Source organism: Podarcis vaucheri (assembly GCF_965113315.1).
Source record: "Podarcis vaucheri genome assembly, chromosome: Z".
NCBI lineage: Eukaryota > Metazoa > Chordata > Lepidosauria > Squamata > Lacertidae > Podarcis > Podarcis vaucheri.
The window spans coordinates 11,989,263-12,001,841 of NC_138758.1; positions in this window are offsets into that span (position 1 = coordinate 11,989,263).

Here is a 12,579-nt window from a genome sequence, read left to right on the forward strand (position 1 = left end):
AGACAAATAGAAGGATGTCACTGAGGTAGCCTGCCATGTACCCTCCAACATTTCTCCAACAAAAATAGGAAGGTCCTATTAATAATAATAATAATAATAATAATAATAATAATAATAATAATAATTTTATTATTTATACACCACCCATCTCACTAGGCTGCCCAGCCGTTCTGGGTGGATTCCAACATATATAAAAACATAATGAAACATTAAAAAAAACCTCCCTATACAGGGCTGCCTTCAGATGTCTTCTAAAGGTTGTATAGTTACTTATCTCCTTGGCTGTGAGGGTCACATAACTCCATACCCTCCAATGTTTCTCCAATTAAAATAGGGATGTCCTAAGGAAAAGCGGGACATTCTGGGATCAAATCAGAAACAGGGATGGCTTCTGTAAAACTTGGACTGTCCCTGGAAAATAGGGACGCTTGGAAGATCTGGCCTACCAATATTTTTTGGCTCTGGGTTGGTTGGTTTGCTTAAAAATAGGGTTAGTTGCCAGTCAGTAAAACTGACAGGGTGGCTTGCAACACAGTAGTAAACACAAGTGTTCCCACTGGTGTTTAAAACACCACAAGACGAAATCTGATATCTGAAAATCATCAAGTGAAGGGCTTCAGTTTTGAGGTAGAGCATCTGTTTCTCATGCAGAAGGTCCCAGGTTCAATCCCCAGCATCTCCAGGTATGACTGGGACAGACCTCTGAAATCCTGGACAAACCACTGCATCCTGTCTTACCTGTCTTACCTGTGATGCCAGAGAGTCTTACTTTATGAGGCAGAAAAGAGATACAGACCCAGCAACAAATAATAATAATAATAATAATAATAATAATAATAATAATAATAATAATAATTTATTTATACCCCGCCAGTAAAATTACAATAAAAACACAATACAGGAGGAAAAAACAACAATTTATAATACAGGTTAAAAATACAATTTAAAATGCAGCCTCATTTTAATAATAGCCCATAATAAGTCCCAGCTGCTACACTTGGGCTAGATGGACAGGAAAGGCGGGGCCAACCAGGATAGAAACAGTAGTCCTTGTTTAAGTATTCCAAGATCAAGGCAAAGAGTTCCGATTTGTGTGGAAGCAATGGAGTTGTCCCAACAGGTTTGGTACCTTCTGCCACTCTTTTAAGGAAAGGTCAGGTGCTTGAGAGACTCATGTGCACTGTGAGACCATGGAGCATGCATAAGTGCAATGCCTTTGGTAAGATGTGTCTGTTCGCAGTGACGGGAGAATTGCTGGATCCTGGATGAGCAGGCCTCTAGTAGTTGGCTGATGCCCTCTTCCTTTGATGCCCTCTTTTCCCTAGGAGGGAGGGGGGAATTGTGGGTGCTGCTTCTCAAGCCAGGGCAGCTATATCCTGGGATGGATAAGTACTTGATTCCTCCAGCCTCTGTTGCCCAGTCTTATCCCCTCCTGCTTCCCTTCCTTGTCTATCTTTGCCTACAACACTCCTGAGCCCAACAACACATCAGGACTCACCGTGTGGTCCAACGGGTCTGATTCAGGATAAGACAGTTTCCTGCATATGAGCTCATTCAGTGGTCTAAGGCAATCCACTTTCAGTATTGGGGTTCCCACCTGCAACATGACTATGACAATAATTCCCATGTTCAGATGACGAGTGCTGCTGCTTATGTAGCAAAACGGCACCATTCATAATGAAGAGGGAGGTATCAGAAGGCTTTGGTAGGTGACTGCAAGGGATTGCAGAAGTGCAGAAAAAAGTAGAAAGAAAACTTAAAGAGAGGCATACCGACTATACTGGTTGAGGGCGCTGGGAGTTGGGAATCACAAGTTATCCAGCTCTGGTTCAATGCAAGGCATCCTGCCACCCTTATAGAGAGAAAAAATTCAAACCATTTGTGGAATCAATATTGTAGACCGGGGTGGGAAACCTCTGCCCCAGGGACCAAATATGACCCTCCAGGCCTATCTGGTCCCGTGCACTCTCCCTAGATTTTGCCCCCTTGTAGGTCATACCCCTTTTGCCTCCACTCCATGTCCCATTGAGTGTTTCGTTTTTGAATTGTGACAATGCCTTTCTTTGCCTGGATAGAGTATGAAGGGGTGTGTGTCAGTATGACATATTTTGCTCTACCCAGCTTTGCCACTGGCATGTGCCCCCCCCAAAGGTTGCTCAAGATGGAAGGCAGCCCCTGGGATGAAAAAGATCCCCCCCCCGCCTTGTTGAAGATCCTTGCATTTTTATCTAGTGTTTGCTTCTTTATGTACGTGTAATTTGGGTTTGCTTTCCCCTCTGTATTTAAAACACTTTGCTTAACTTCTGCAATCTGACTCTGGTTGGTAAATATGTCGCTCCAGCATCTGTAGTTTGAGCGCCTTTGATTTGATTAAGTGTGCAATGGTTTATTTGGCAAACAACATTTTGATTATTTCGAGCCTGGCAATTGTGTTCCTATTTAATTTCCTCCAGCGGCGGTGGAATAATGGAGAAGCATTGCTGCAGTGGTTGATTTCTTGGCTGTAGCACCCCAAAGCACAAAGGGAAATGAAGTGTGATGGGAGGGTGGCGAAGCTTGAAGATGCTTCATTGTCATCAGAAGGGGCAGCTTTTCGGATTTTGTTTACAGCTGGCATGAACTGGGCTGAAAGCTGAAGTTACAAGATAAAATAACAGAGAACCAACTTAGGCTGTTCTGATGCCCTCTGCATACAAATTGGGATGGAAATGTCAGTGTGTGGATGTGTTAGAGGTTTGAGCTGAGCTGTAGGAACTCAGAAACAGGATGGTTACCTGCTGGTAGGGATGGAGGACAAATGAGATTCACTTTGTATATCTAAAGGTGAACCTAATCCACACTTTCTGATGCACTGTGCATATCAAAACACAGCCAGCCTTTGAAGGTTGCACTTAATCCACATTTCCCAGTGCAGTCTTCCTGCCAAGTAACGTGTACAGAAACATTATATATGAAGTGTACATATATATGAAGTGTACATTAGTGTGCATTAATGAATGATTAATTTTCATAAGGGCTCTTTTTTTTAATCAAATCAAATCACATGCTGATGTAGAAATGTGGAGCACTGAAGTTAATGTTGGAAAAATGAGAAACTGAGAGAAACCCAAATTGACAGATTCATCCATCCCTGTCTCAAGGATGCTACTTCAAACCAGTACTTTAAATCAGGCCCAGAAACTTACTGGAAGCCAGTAAGTTGGCAGAGAATAGGTAATGGTGGTAGCATCTTTTATTGGACCAATTAACCTTGGAAACAGTAAACGGAGTTTAATATGGATCCAAACTACAAGAAAGAAGATTCCACCTAAACATTAGGAAGAACTTCCTGACAGTAAGAGCTGTTCGACAGTGGAATTTGCTGCCAAGGAGTGTGGTGGAGTCTCCTGCTTTGGAGGTCTTTAAGCAGAGGCTTGACAACCATATGTCAGGAGTGCTCTGATGGTGTTTCCTGCTTGGCAGGGGGTTGAACTCGATGGCCCTTGTGGTCTCTTCCAACTCTATGATTCTATGATTCTATGTTCCATCTCTTGACTTTTTCTATGGTTTTCTAGAAGTGGGAATGTGATTGTAACTGCAATTATGGGCCAACCCCTTTCTCCAAATCCTACCTTAGCCCTACTATCTTTGGACATAGACTTAGGCTCCACTCTGTACCACAGAGAACTAGTAGGCTTCTTACCAGATGCAGCACAGTCAGTGATAGCTCAGCAGTGGAAGAACCAGACTGAAATACCCATGAACACTAGGGAAAAATAATATCTGGGATATAGCAATATCTGAGCGTCTCACCAGACACAGGAAGGCAATTAAAGGCTTAACAAATAGAAACACCTTCCAAGAAACAGGGACACCTTTCTTTAACTCTGTTAATGATCAAAATCAAGACCTTATACTAACCACTCAGTATTCTCAGTGGAGGAGTTACGTACGGTAAGTAATATGTTTGAATGTTGAATGTGTAAGTATATGTCTAGAGCATAGCTGTCAAGTGTTCCTTATTTGAAGGGACAGCCCCTTATTCCAGCGCCATGTCCCGCTGCTGTCCCTTATTGATGGATGTGCCTTAAATGTCCCTTAAATTTCAAAGGAAGCAGCTCCTCTCCCTCCCTCTCTGCCGGCCAGGGAAGAGGGAGGCTCCAACTGTGTTGCTTGGCTGTGTTGCTCACCCAATAAGAAGTCTAAGAATGACTAGGGGTGGAGCTTGCATGCCTTGTGTGTGGCTAGTTAATGCAAGCTGAGGGGTTTTTTGAATGCTGGACGCCATTTTGTTGCACGTGTTGCTGTAAACTTTGCAGTGCAAAGCCAGGCCGGGGAGCCATCTTAAGTTGAGGCCGCATAGGCCTTGTGGTGCATGTGATTCAGATTCTATTCAGTTGAACCTCTGGTTACAAAGTTGGTTGGACAGTGTTCTTGAAGCTACCAGCATGAGTTTGACCAGACTGCAGGAGGACCTGGAACAGGTGAGGCTGCAGGTCCCTTATTTTGGCTGCTGGTCCCTTATTTTCAAGGCTGCTGGTCCCTTATTTTCAAATCTGTAAGTTGACAGCTATGGTCTAGAGACAATGGATAAAATATATAAAAAAATAAAAAAAATTGTCCAGTAGCACCTTAGAGGTGGCTTATACCAAGAACAAACTTGGGTGCTATTGGACAATTTTTTTTTTTATTATTTTATATATTTCGACTGTGTCAGACCAACACAGCTACCACCTGAATGGATAAAACAAACACTGTTAGATGTGCTGTTGTATAAGTGTTTAATGGTTATTGTATCTGTATTTGTTTAAAAACCAATAAAAATTGTTTGAAAAAGAAGTAAAATGAAAAAGCAAGTCAACTGGTTAGGCCAGGACTGGGGAAGCTTTGACCCTTAGATGTTATTAAACTCCAACTCCCATCAGCCCCAGACTATAGTAAAGGATGATGGGAGTTGTAGTTCAACATCTGGAGGGTCCCAGGTTCCCCACTTCAAGGTTAGGCCATACATATTTTTTAAGAGTTTAGATCCTCTCCACTTCTAACAATCAGAGGTAAATCTTGCTATATATTATAAGAACCATGACCATGCTGCTGTTTTGAACTGAAAATCTATAAACCCCTATCAGGAAGTGTGGGTATTTATGTTCATTATTTCCTCATTCTCTGAATCTATTTAAACAACTATGCAGTTTGTTGTCCCTGAACTCTACACAATATGCACTCAAGACTGTTCGTGGGCAGCAGCAAAGAAAATAATTGTTTCCGAGGGAGAAGGATTGAATGAACATTCATTGTCTGAAGAATGGAATAAGTAAAGACACTGGCATTGGGTACAATGCATTCAATTGCCATTTCTTAAACTGCCATTCAGGGTTTATTGTAAATATCTCATTACTTACAGGAATGAATGTTTTCTTCTCTGATCTCCTGTGGTGTAGTGGTGTTTGAAGAAAAATGACCCATGCAACCTTTCTCTTCCAGAAAATTGGCTACATGGCCATTTGCCTTTTTTTTGTATTACTAGAGTAGTGTCTGTTTATAAATCAGAACAGCTTTGTCCTGAGCTCATTTTTCCAAAGTAAATAAATAAAAAACCATTGCAAACAACAGACATTACTCGATAAGTATCCTGAATGTTCTCTTTATGAAATATGTGCTATTACTAGTGTTTTGTGCTTAATAGCCTTGAGGCGTCCAAACTTAGGGACATATTTTCTTACCTCAAACTTGTATTGGAGGAAATCCTAACAATCTAAATCTCAATTCATTTCCTTCCTGTGAAGTAAATATACTTGGACCTAGAACTTATGAAAGAGAAAAGCTATCAGTGACAAAGGACCCAGGGCAACCACCCAAAATGCGTGTCTCTGTATCAAGATTCCCTATCCTGAAATGTAATGTGTAATTCAGATGCCACCAACATGGCTCCCATGGGTAGATGCTATAGCATAGGGGTCAGCAAACTTTTTCAGCAGGGGGCCGGTCCATTGTCCCTCAGACCTTGTGGGGGGCCAGACTATATTTTGAAAAAAAAATATATGAACAAATTTCTATGCCCCACAAATAACCCAGAGATGTATTCTAAATAAAAGCACACATTCTACTCATATAAAAACATGCTGATTCCCAGACCGCCCATGGGCTGGATTTAGAAGGCAACTGGGCTGGATCTGGCCCCTGGGCCTTAGTTTGCCTACCCATGCTATAGCAACTGCACAATGTCCCAATAAACAGGGCTGTTCAATGCCCTCTGGTCTGATTCTAGGACTCCAGAACTCTGGTACTCTGCTACCTCAAGTCAACTTTCGCATGCACATTCTTTTTGACCAACCTTACCCAGCCTGGCAAGGGACACGGGTGGCGCTGTGGGTTAAACCACAGAGCCTAGGACTTGCCAATCAGAAGGTCGGCGGTTCAAATCCCCGTGACGGGGTGAGCTCCCGTTGCTCGGTCCCTGCTCCTGCCAACCTAGCAGTTCGAAAGCACGTCAAAGTGCAAGTAGATAAATGGGTACCACTCTGGCGGGAAGGTAAACGGCGTTTCCGTGCGCTGCTCTGATTTGCCAGAAGCCGCTTAGTCATGCTGGCCACATGACCCGGAAACTGAACGCTGGCTCCCTCGGCCAATAAAGTGAGATAAGCACCGCAACCCCAGAGTCAGCCAGGACTGGACCTAATGGTCAGGGGTCCCTTTACCTTTACCCAGCCAGGCACCCTCCATCAGCCATGACCATCATGGATAATGGAATGGGATGATGGGAATTGTAGTCCTGCAGCTTCCGGAGGACACCAGGCTGGAGAAGAATTGATTTAGAACAGGGGTGAGGAACCTGTGGTCTTCCAGATTCCCTTCACAGAGCTACTATTTCCAGAGTTTCCTAGGAATAAGAATTGATTGTTAAACCTCTCTGGGAACTGTGGCTCTGTGAGAAGAATAGAGGGTCTCCTAACATCTCTCAGCACCCTTAACAAGAACCTCAGGATTCTTTGGGCAAAGGCCATGAAGTGGCATAATACTGCTTTATATGTATGGTGCGGATGGGACCGGAGTTGCTGGGATCTCATCCCGACCTCCTATGGGAGCACCTCTTTGTCCTGGATTTTTGACACTTGAGATGTGCATTTTAGAACCCACCTTATCTTTCTCATTTTAGGTTGCTTTAAACTGTTTTTAATATTGTATAACATTGTGTTTTACTATTAATGTTATTTTTTAAGATAAATTTATTTATTTACGGTACATGCTGACAGATAGACTTGACATACAAACACATAACAATTAAACATAAAAAGTGAAAAAATAATAATAAAAAGATGTTAATACACAAAACAGAAAAAAATTAACAATATTAACAAAAATAAAAAAGAAGAAAAAGAAAATAATGATTAAAATAAACACATATCTTAAAAATAAGTGATATATGTAACCAAATTTCATATCTATTTTCTTTGTTGACTTCCTTCGTCCTCTGTGCTGGTCTAATATCAACCTTAGTAATCTGTTTCCATTTGTCTACTTATTATCTCTGTTTGTAATTCTTTGTAATTATCTTTTTTCTAATCATATGTCAATTTGCAGAAGTTAATTAAAACAAGTCTAAGCAGTAGTATGTGGGCATTGCTTTTTCAAATATTCATTGTATTTTCCCCAATCTTTTTGAAATTTTTGCTTGCTTAATGTTAATTGTTGTAACCTGCCCTGGGACCTTAGGGTGAAGAGTTGGTAATAAGTAATACAGAAATAATAGCAATATGATATATTGCCCAACTACACATTAAATTAGTTGTAGATAAGAACACATTGCTTCCTGTTCTGCCCTATATTTGGTGTACGCAGCACTGTTTCCATTCTACTGCATTTTGTATTCTTCAAAACCCCCCACAACAATCCTGCACTATTCGTCTTGCTCTTTTGTTTGGTGAAATTATGTAACTTACATAATTTATGTAAATAATTGCATATTGTATGTAAATCACGCAAGTTATGTTATTCCATCCCATTCCTTTCTTTCACTGCAAAGAAAATGTGATACAAAAAACATAATCAGTTACATATTGTTTGTGGAATGAAAGCAACAACAGTGAATTCTAATCATATTTTCTGGATTGATTTCTCTTGGGATGAATAAGTGAACATTCTGTTTTTCCTGGAATTCTCTGACATCCCTTGTAAAAATCAAGAAACAAGTGCGTGTGTGCGTGTGTGTGTGTGTTTATGTGAGGAGGGGGGGCGAATTTAGGTTTGATGAGGCCCTAAGCTACTGAAGGTAATGGGACCATTTGTATGTCCAGCTGTCCTTTGTCAACAACAAATTGCCGCTGTTTTTTGTGTTGAATATATGCTATATGGTAATTTATGGACCTAATAGGTATCTAAAGCCATTTGCACAAAACAAAATATGTATTTTATCAAAGTAATTGTTGAGCTGAAATACAATTAAGAAGAAGTATATTAATAGTGAAACTTTTTTAGGGCCCCCAAGAGAGTAGGGCCCTAAACTATAGCTTTAGCTTATATGTAAATCTGGCACTGTGTGTGTGTGTGTGTGAGAGAGAGAGAGAGAGAGAGAGAGAGAGCGTGCGCCATCAGGGAATGGAGGAAACAGCATTGGACTTTTTGTTTCCATGTTGTTCCTTCTATTTCTGATGCACAGGCATGAGTGCCACTTTTTATGTAGCAAAAATGGGCAGCTCCTTCGCACAAGGAGGATGTTTATCAACAGGCCTGAAGGAAAATCAGAAGCACAAAAAAATCTAAGGTGGGGGGGGAACCCTATGGGGGACCACTCCCCAACCCAGCCCAATTTGGACTGATCATGCTCCATGGGCAGGAAATGCTGACTGACTTGGGTGTGTGAGAGAAGGAATGCAAAACCAGCTGGGAGGCAGAATGGAATCCTGGAAGATGTCATGACTATCTGCCGGGAACCACTGGTGGAGGAAGAGGTGTGTGGGGGGAGCGCACTGCCCCTGGCAGCGTGATTCTGGTGGGGTGCCATTGTAGCTCCCCCCCCGCGCTGGGCGGCACGCCTCTGCGGGCGGCCCCCCAGCCCTGCCCCCGCTTGCTCTCCGCCCCCCAGTGCTGGAGCATGAAGCTCTGCCACTGCCAGGAATGGTGAAACATTTTGTTGCAGCTCTCACTTTCTTTCTCATTATTGCCCAAACAAAACAGTCATGTCCAAGCAGTCCCTTTCAGACAATGCACAAAAGCAGGGAAAATAGGATGAAACTCTTGTACTTCTCTTCCCCAAAATTTCATAACATATAAAGCTGCTCAGGGCTCAGCTAGGGATAGCAGCAAATCCTTGACTCATGGAACTGCCCTAGTCTCATAGTAATTGTTTGTATGTGTGTGATTTCAAAAGCTAAAGGGAGAAGGGGATGGGGAGTACTCAACCATCCTATATCCCTCTGGACTCTCTCAGGTGCTTTTCGTCTTTGGACTGCAATGCTGGAAGTGACCTTGAACGCAGAGAAAAAGTCCTTGGGGAAGAGAGCTGGATAGTGGTAAACCTTAGGAAGGGTGGCAGGTAGGATTGAACTCCACCTTCCCCTTTTGCTCTTAAACTGGATCTTTGCATTGCAAATGTGACAATTTTCATTCTAAATGCACAGACCTTGGCCCACATGTAAATCATTGTACAGTGGATGCTCGGGTTGCAAACGTGATCTGTGCGGGGTGCACGTTCACAACCCGCAATGTCCGCAACCCACAGTAGCGCTCCTGCTCCTGTACAGGTTGCAATTTGGTGCTTCTGTGCATGCACAAAGCGCGATTTAGCGCTTCTGCACATGCACAACTGCCGAAACCTAGAAGTAACCCTTTCTGGTACTTCCAGGCTTTGGCAGTCCGCAGCCCAAAAATCGCAACCTGAAGTGTCTGTAACCCGAGGTATGACTGTACTCATTCTTTCAACACTTGCACAAGCCTTCTGCTCCCCACCTTACCGTGAATTCCTCAGCTTCATGTAACTCCTAGAGTTATCATGCTGCTGTGGTCTATGAGATGACCGGTCAATGTTTTCTATCTCTGTAAATTGGAGCCTGTTGCCTATTTCCTCGTTAACAAGTGATGTCTATTGTTGCACATTTGCATTGTCTGGGTTTGGGAAGTAAATCTTTTAATGCGCCGACTTTTTATTTCTTCCTTTCTTCCCTGCCAGCATATAATATCATTTGCCTAATGTTTGGATTTATTTATGTCCAAATGTTTGCCACTCTTGGAGCCAGGAATTAGCATTTTGTCACTGCACATTAGCACACTGTTCTTTTCAGAAACATCTCTGCCACGATTCCCACTAATCATGGACTGCTTGGGGAATTTCTCCTTCCAGTGCCTGAGCCATTTAGTTTTATCAGCCTCACAAGCTGTGTGGCTGTAATTCTCTCCACCATTTTTTTGGTAATGATTTTTCTTCCTAGGCATGATTTCATTTGGTTGCTTTACTATGATGCCTGCCAGTGTTCTGCAAGTCTGTGTATGACGTGGAATGCGACGGCATGTATGATTTGGATGAGGGACATGCAGACTAAGAACCTGTAGATCTCAGTTGATGCCACATGGATTTTGACTCTGAAAAGAGAGGAGATCCTGTAGTGCAGTGGTTCTCAGAGGGTGTGGCAGCAGAGGATGGCAAACAGGCGTGACAACTTGAACAAAATATTGGGTGGGGGGCAGGTAAACCCCACCCCGCATAATCTATCACAAGCTGTGGTGCACACGCACCATTTAGATGACAATGCCCATCAACTTTGACACCCCCCACACCCTCAAATAGTTTATTTGGAGTGTCTGTGCTGAAGGGACCTCAGCCCCTAGGAGTTGGCTCCCTTGATGGCAAGAGTGGCAGAAATATTCAAGGACAATAAATATTATATTTTGGGGATGATTCATGTTCTTATGTAGCTGCATTGTTTTATGCTTTATGGATGTCTCATGATAATATAAAGTAGTTGTGTTCTGTGTTATAAATCAAGCACCTCTGGGAGTTGTATCTTTTTGTTTTCCAATGTATTTTTACCCATTAAAAATTCAGTGTGATATGAGCAATTCCCCCCCCCCTCCTGAAAGTGTAGCCCAGAGAAAAAGGTTTGAGAACCACTGCTTTAATGAATGATTTGGACGTGGGCTGTGTACCAACCATGCATTTAAAGTGCATGGTGTCCCCACCAAAGACTCTTGGGAACTGTAGTTTACTCCTTAGAGAGCTACAATTCCCAGCACCATTAACAACCTAAAGTTCCCCAGGGTTTGGGGGGGAGAAAGTCATCTGCTTTAAATGTATGATATGTACACAACCTCGGACTGCACTGACTTTCATGGAAGAATTGTGTGTGTGTGTGGGTATATGGAATTGTTAACACCGTCCTACTTTCCTACCCAATGTGGCTTCTGTAAGTATAAGAATGTGTAATGCAATAAAAGACACACTCTCTGACACACATTGCAAACTAATCTTAAAAAATTATAAAAGCAATGTGTTAAAACAGCAGCAATTTAAAACCCAGCGGCAACAACTGGCAGAATAAAATCAAATGCTATAAGCAGCCTCAAACAGGAAAAAAAGCCTTCAGTAAATGCCTGGAGGTTAAAAGAGAACGGCTCTAGAGGATCGCCACAGGGAGATCATTCTACAATTGTGATATGTGTCTGAGAAGTCACTCTTCTAATCTCACCTGGTTGCGAGACTCTGAGATTAGAGGTCACAACATGAGTGAATCTGTTTTATGCTTGAGAGGCTTTCTTGCTAGGCTTGCCTCTCTGCCATTCCTGCTTTGATATTTATCCCCCATTCAACCTAGGACCTTCGTACCTACGGGACCGCCTCTCCTGGTATGCCCCGTGGAGTACCTTAAGGTCTACAAATAACAACACTTTGGAGGTCCCAAGCCACAAGGTCCTAACTAGGGCCAGGGCCTTTTCAGTACTGGCCCCGGCCTGGTGAAATGCTCTGTCACAAGAGACCAGGGCCCTGTGGGACTTGACATCTTTTCGCAGGGCCTGTAAGACAGAACTGTTCTGCCTGGCCTTTAGTTTGGAGTCAGTCTGACCCTTATGTTTCCCTCCCCTTATGGTTTTGATTTATGGGCTACTATTAAAATGAGGCTGCATTTTAAATTATATTTTAACCTGTATTTTAATAAACTGGTCCCCCCCCCATTAGGTTTTATTGTAATTTTATTGGTGTTAGCTGCCCTGAGCCTGGCTCTGACCGGGGAGGGCAGGGTATAAATAAAAATTTATTATTATATTATTATTATTGCTTGGGTGTCAGATCCATTGTGGACTTGGCAGTTGCTCCCACAAACCTGTGGGTATATCTAGCATATAGAGCCAGTGGAAGGAGCCTGTGGTCCTATAGATGTTGTTGGAATCCATTAGTCAACATTTAGGAATAATAGGACCACAAGATCCCCATCTCTGCTGAAGAGAGTTAGGTATAGATGCAGGGAAATCAGGGTCTCTCATGATGACCACGATGGAAATTTGACCAATTGCCATTTCCAGACAGGCTTTCATTGCATCCAAATTAGGCTACTGTAACACTCTCCATTGGTGGGGTGCAATTGGCCAGAGCCTGTTATCAGACTATATAAG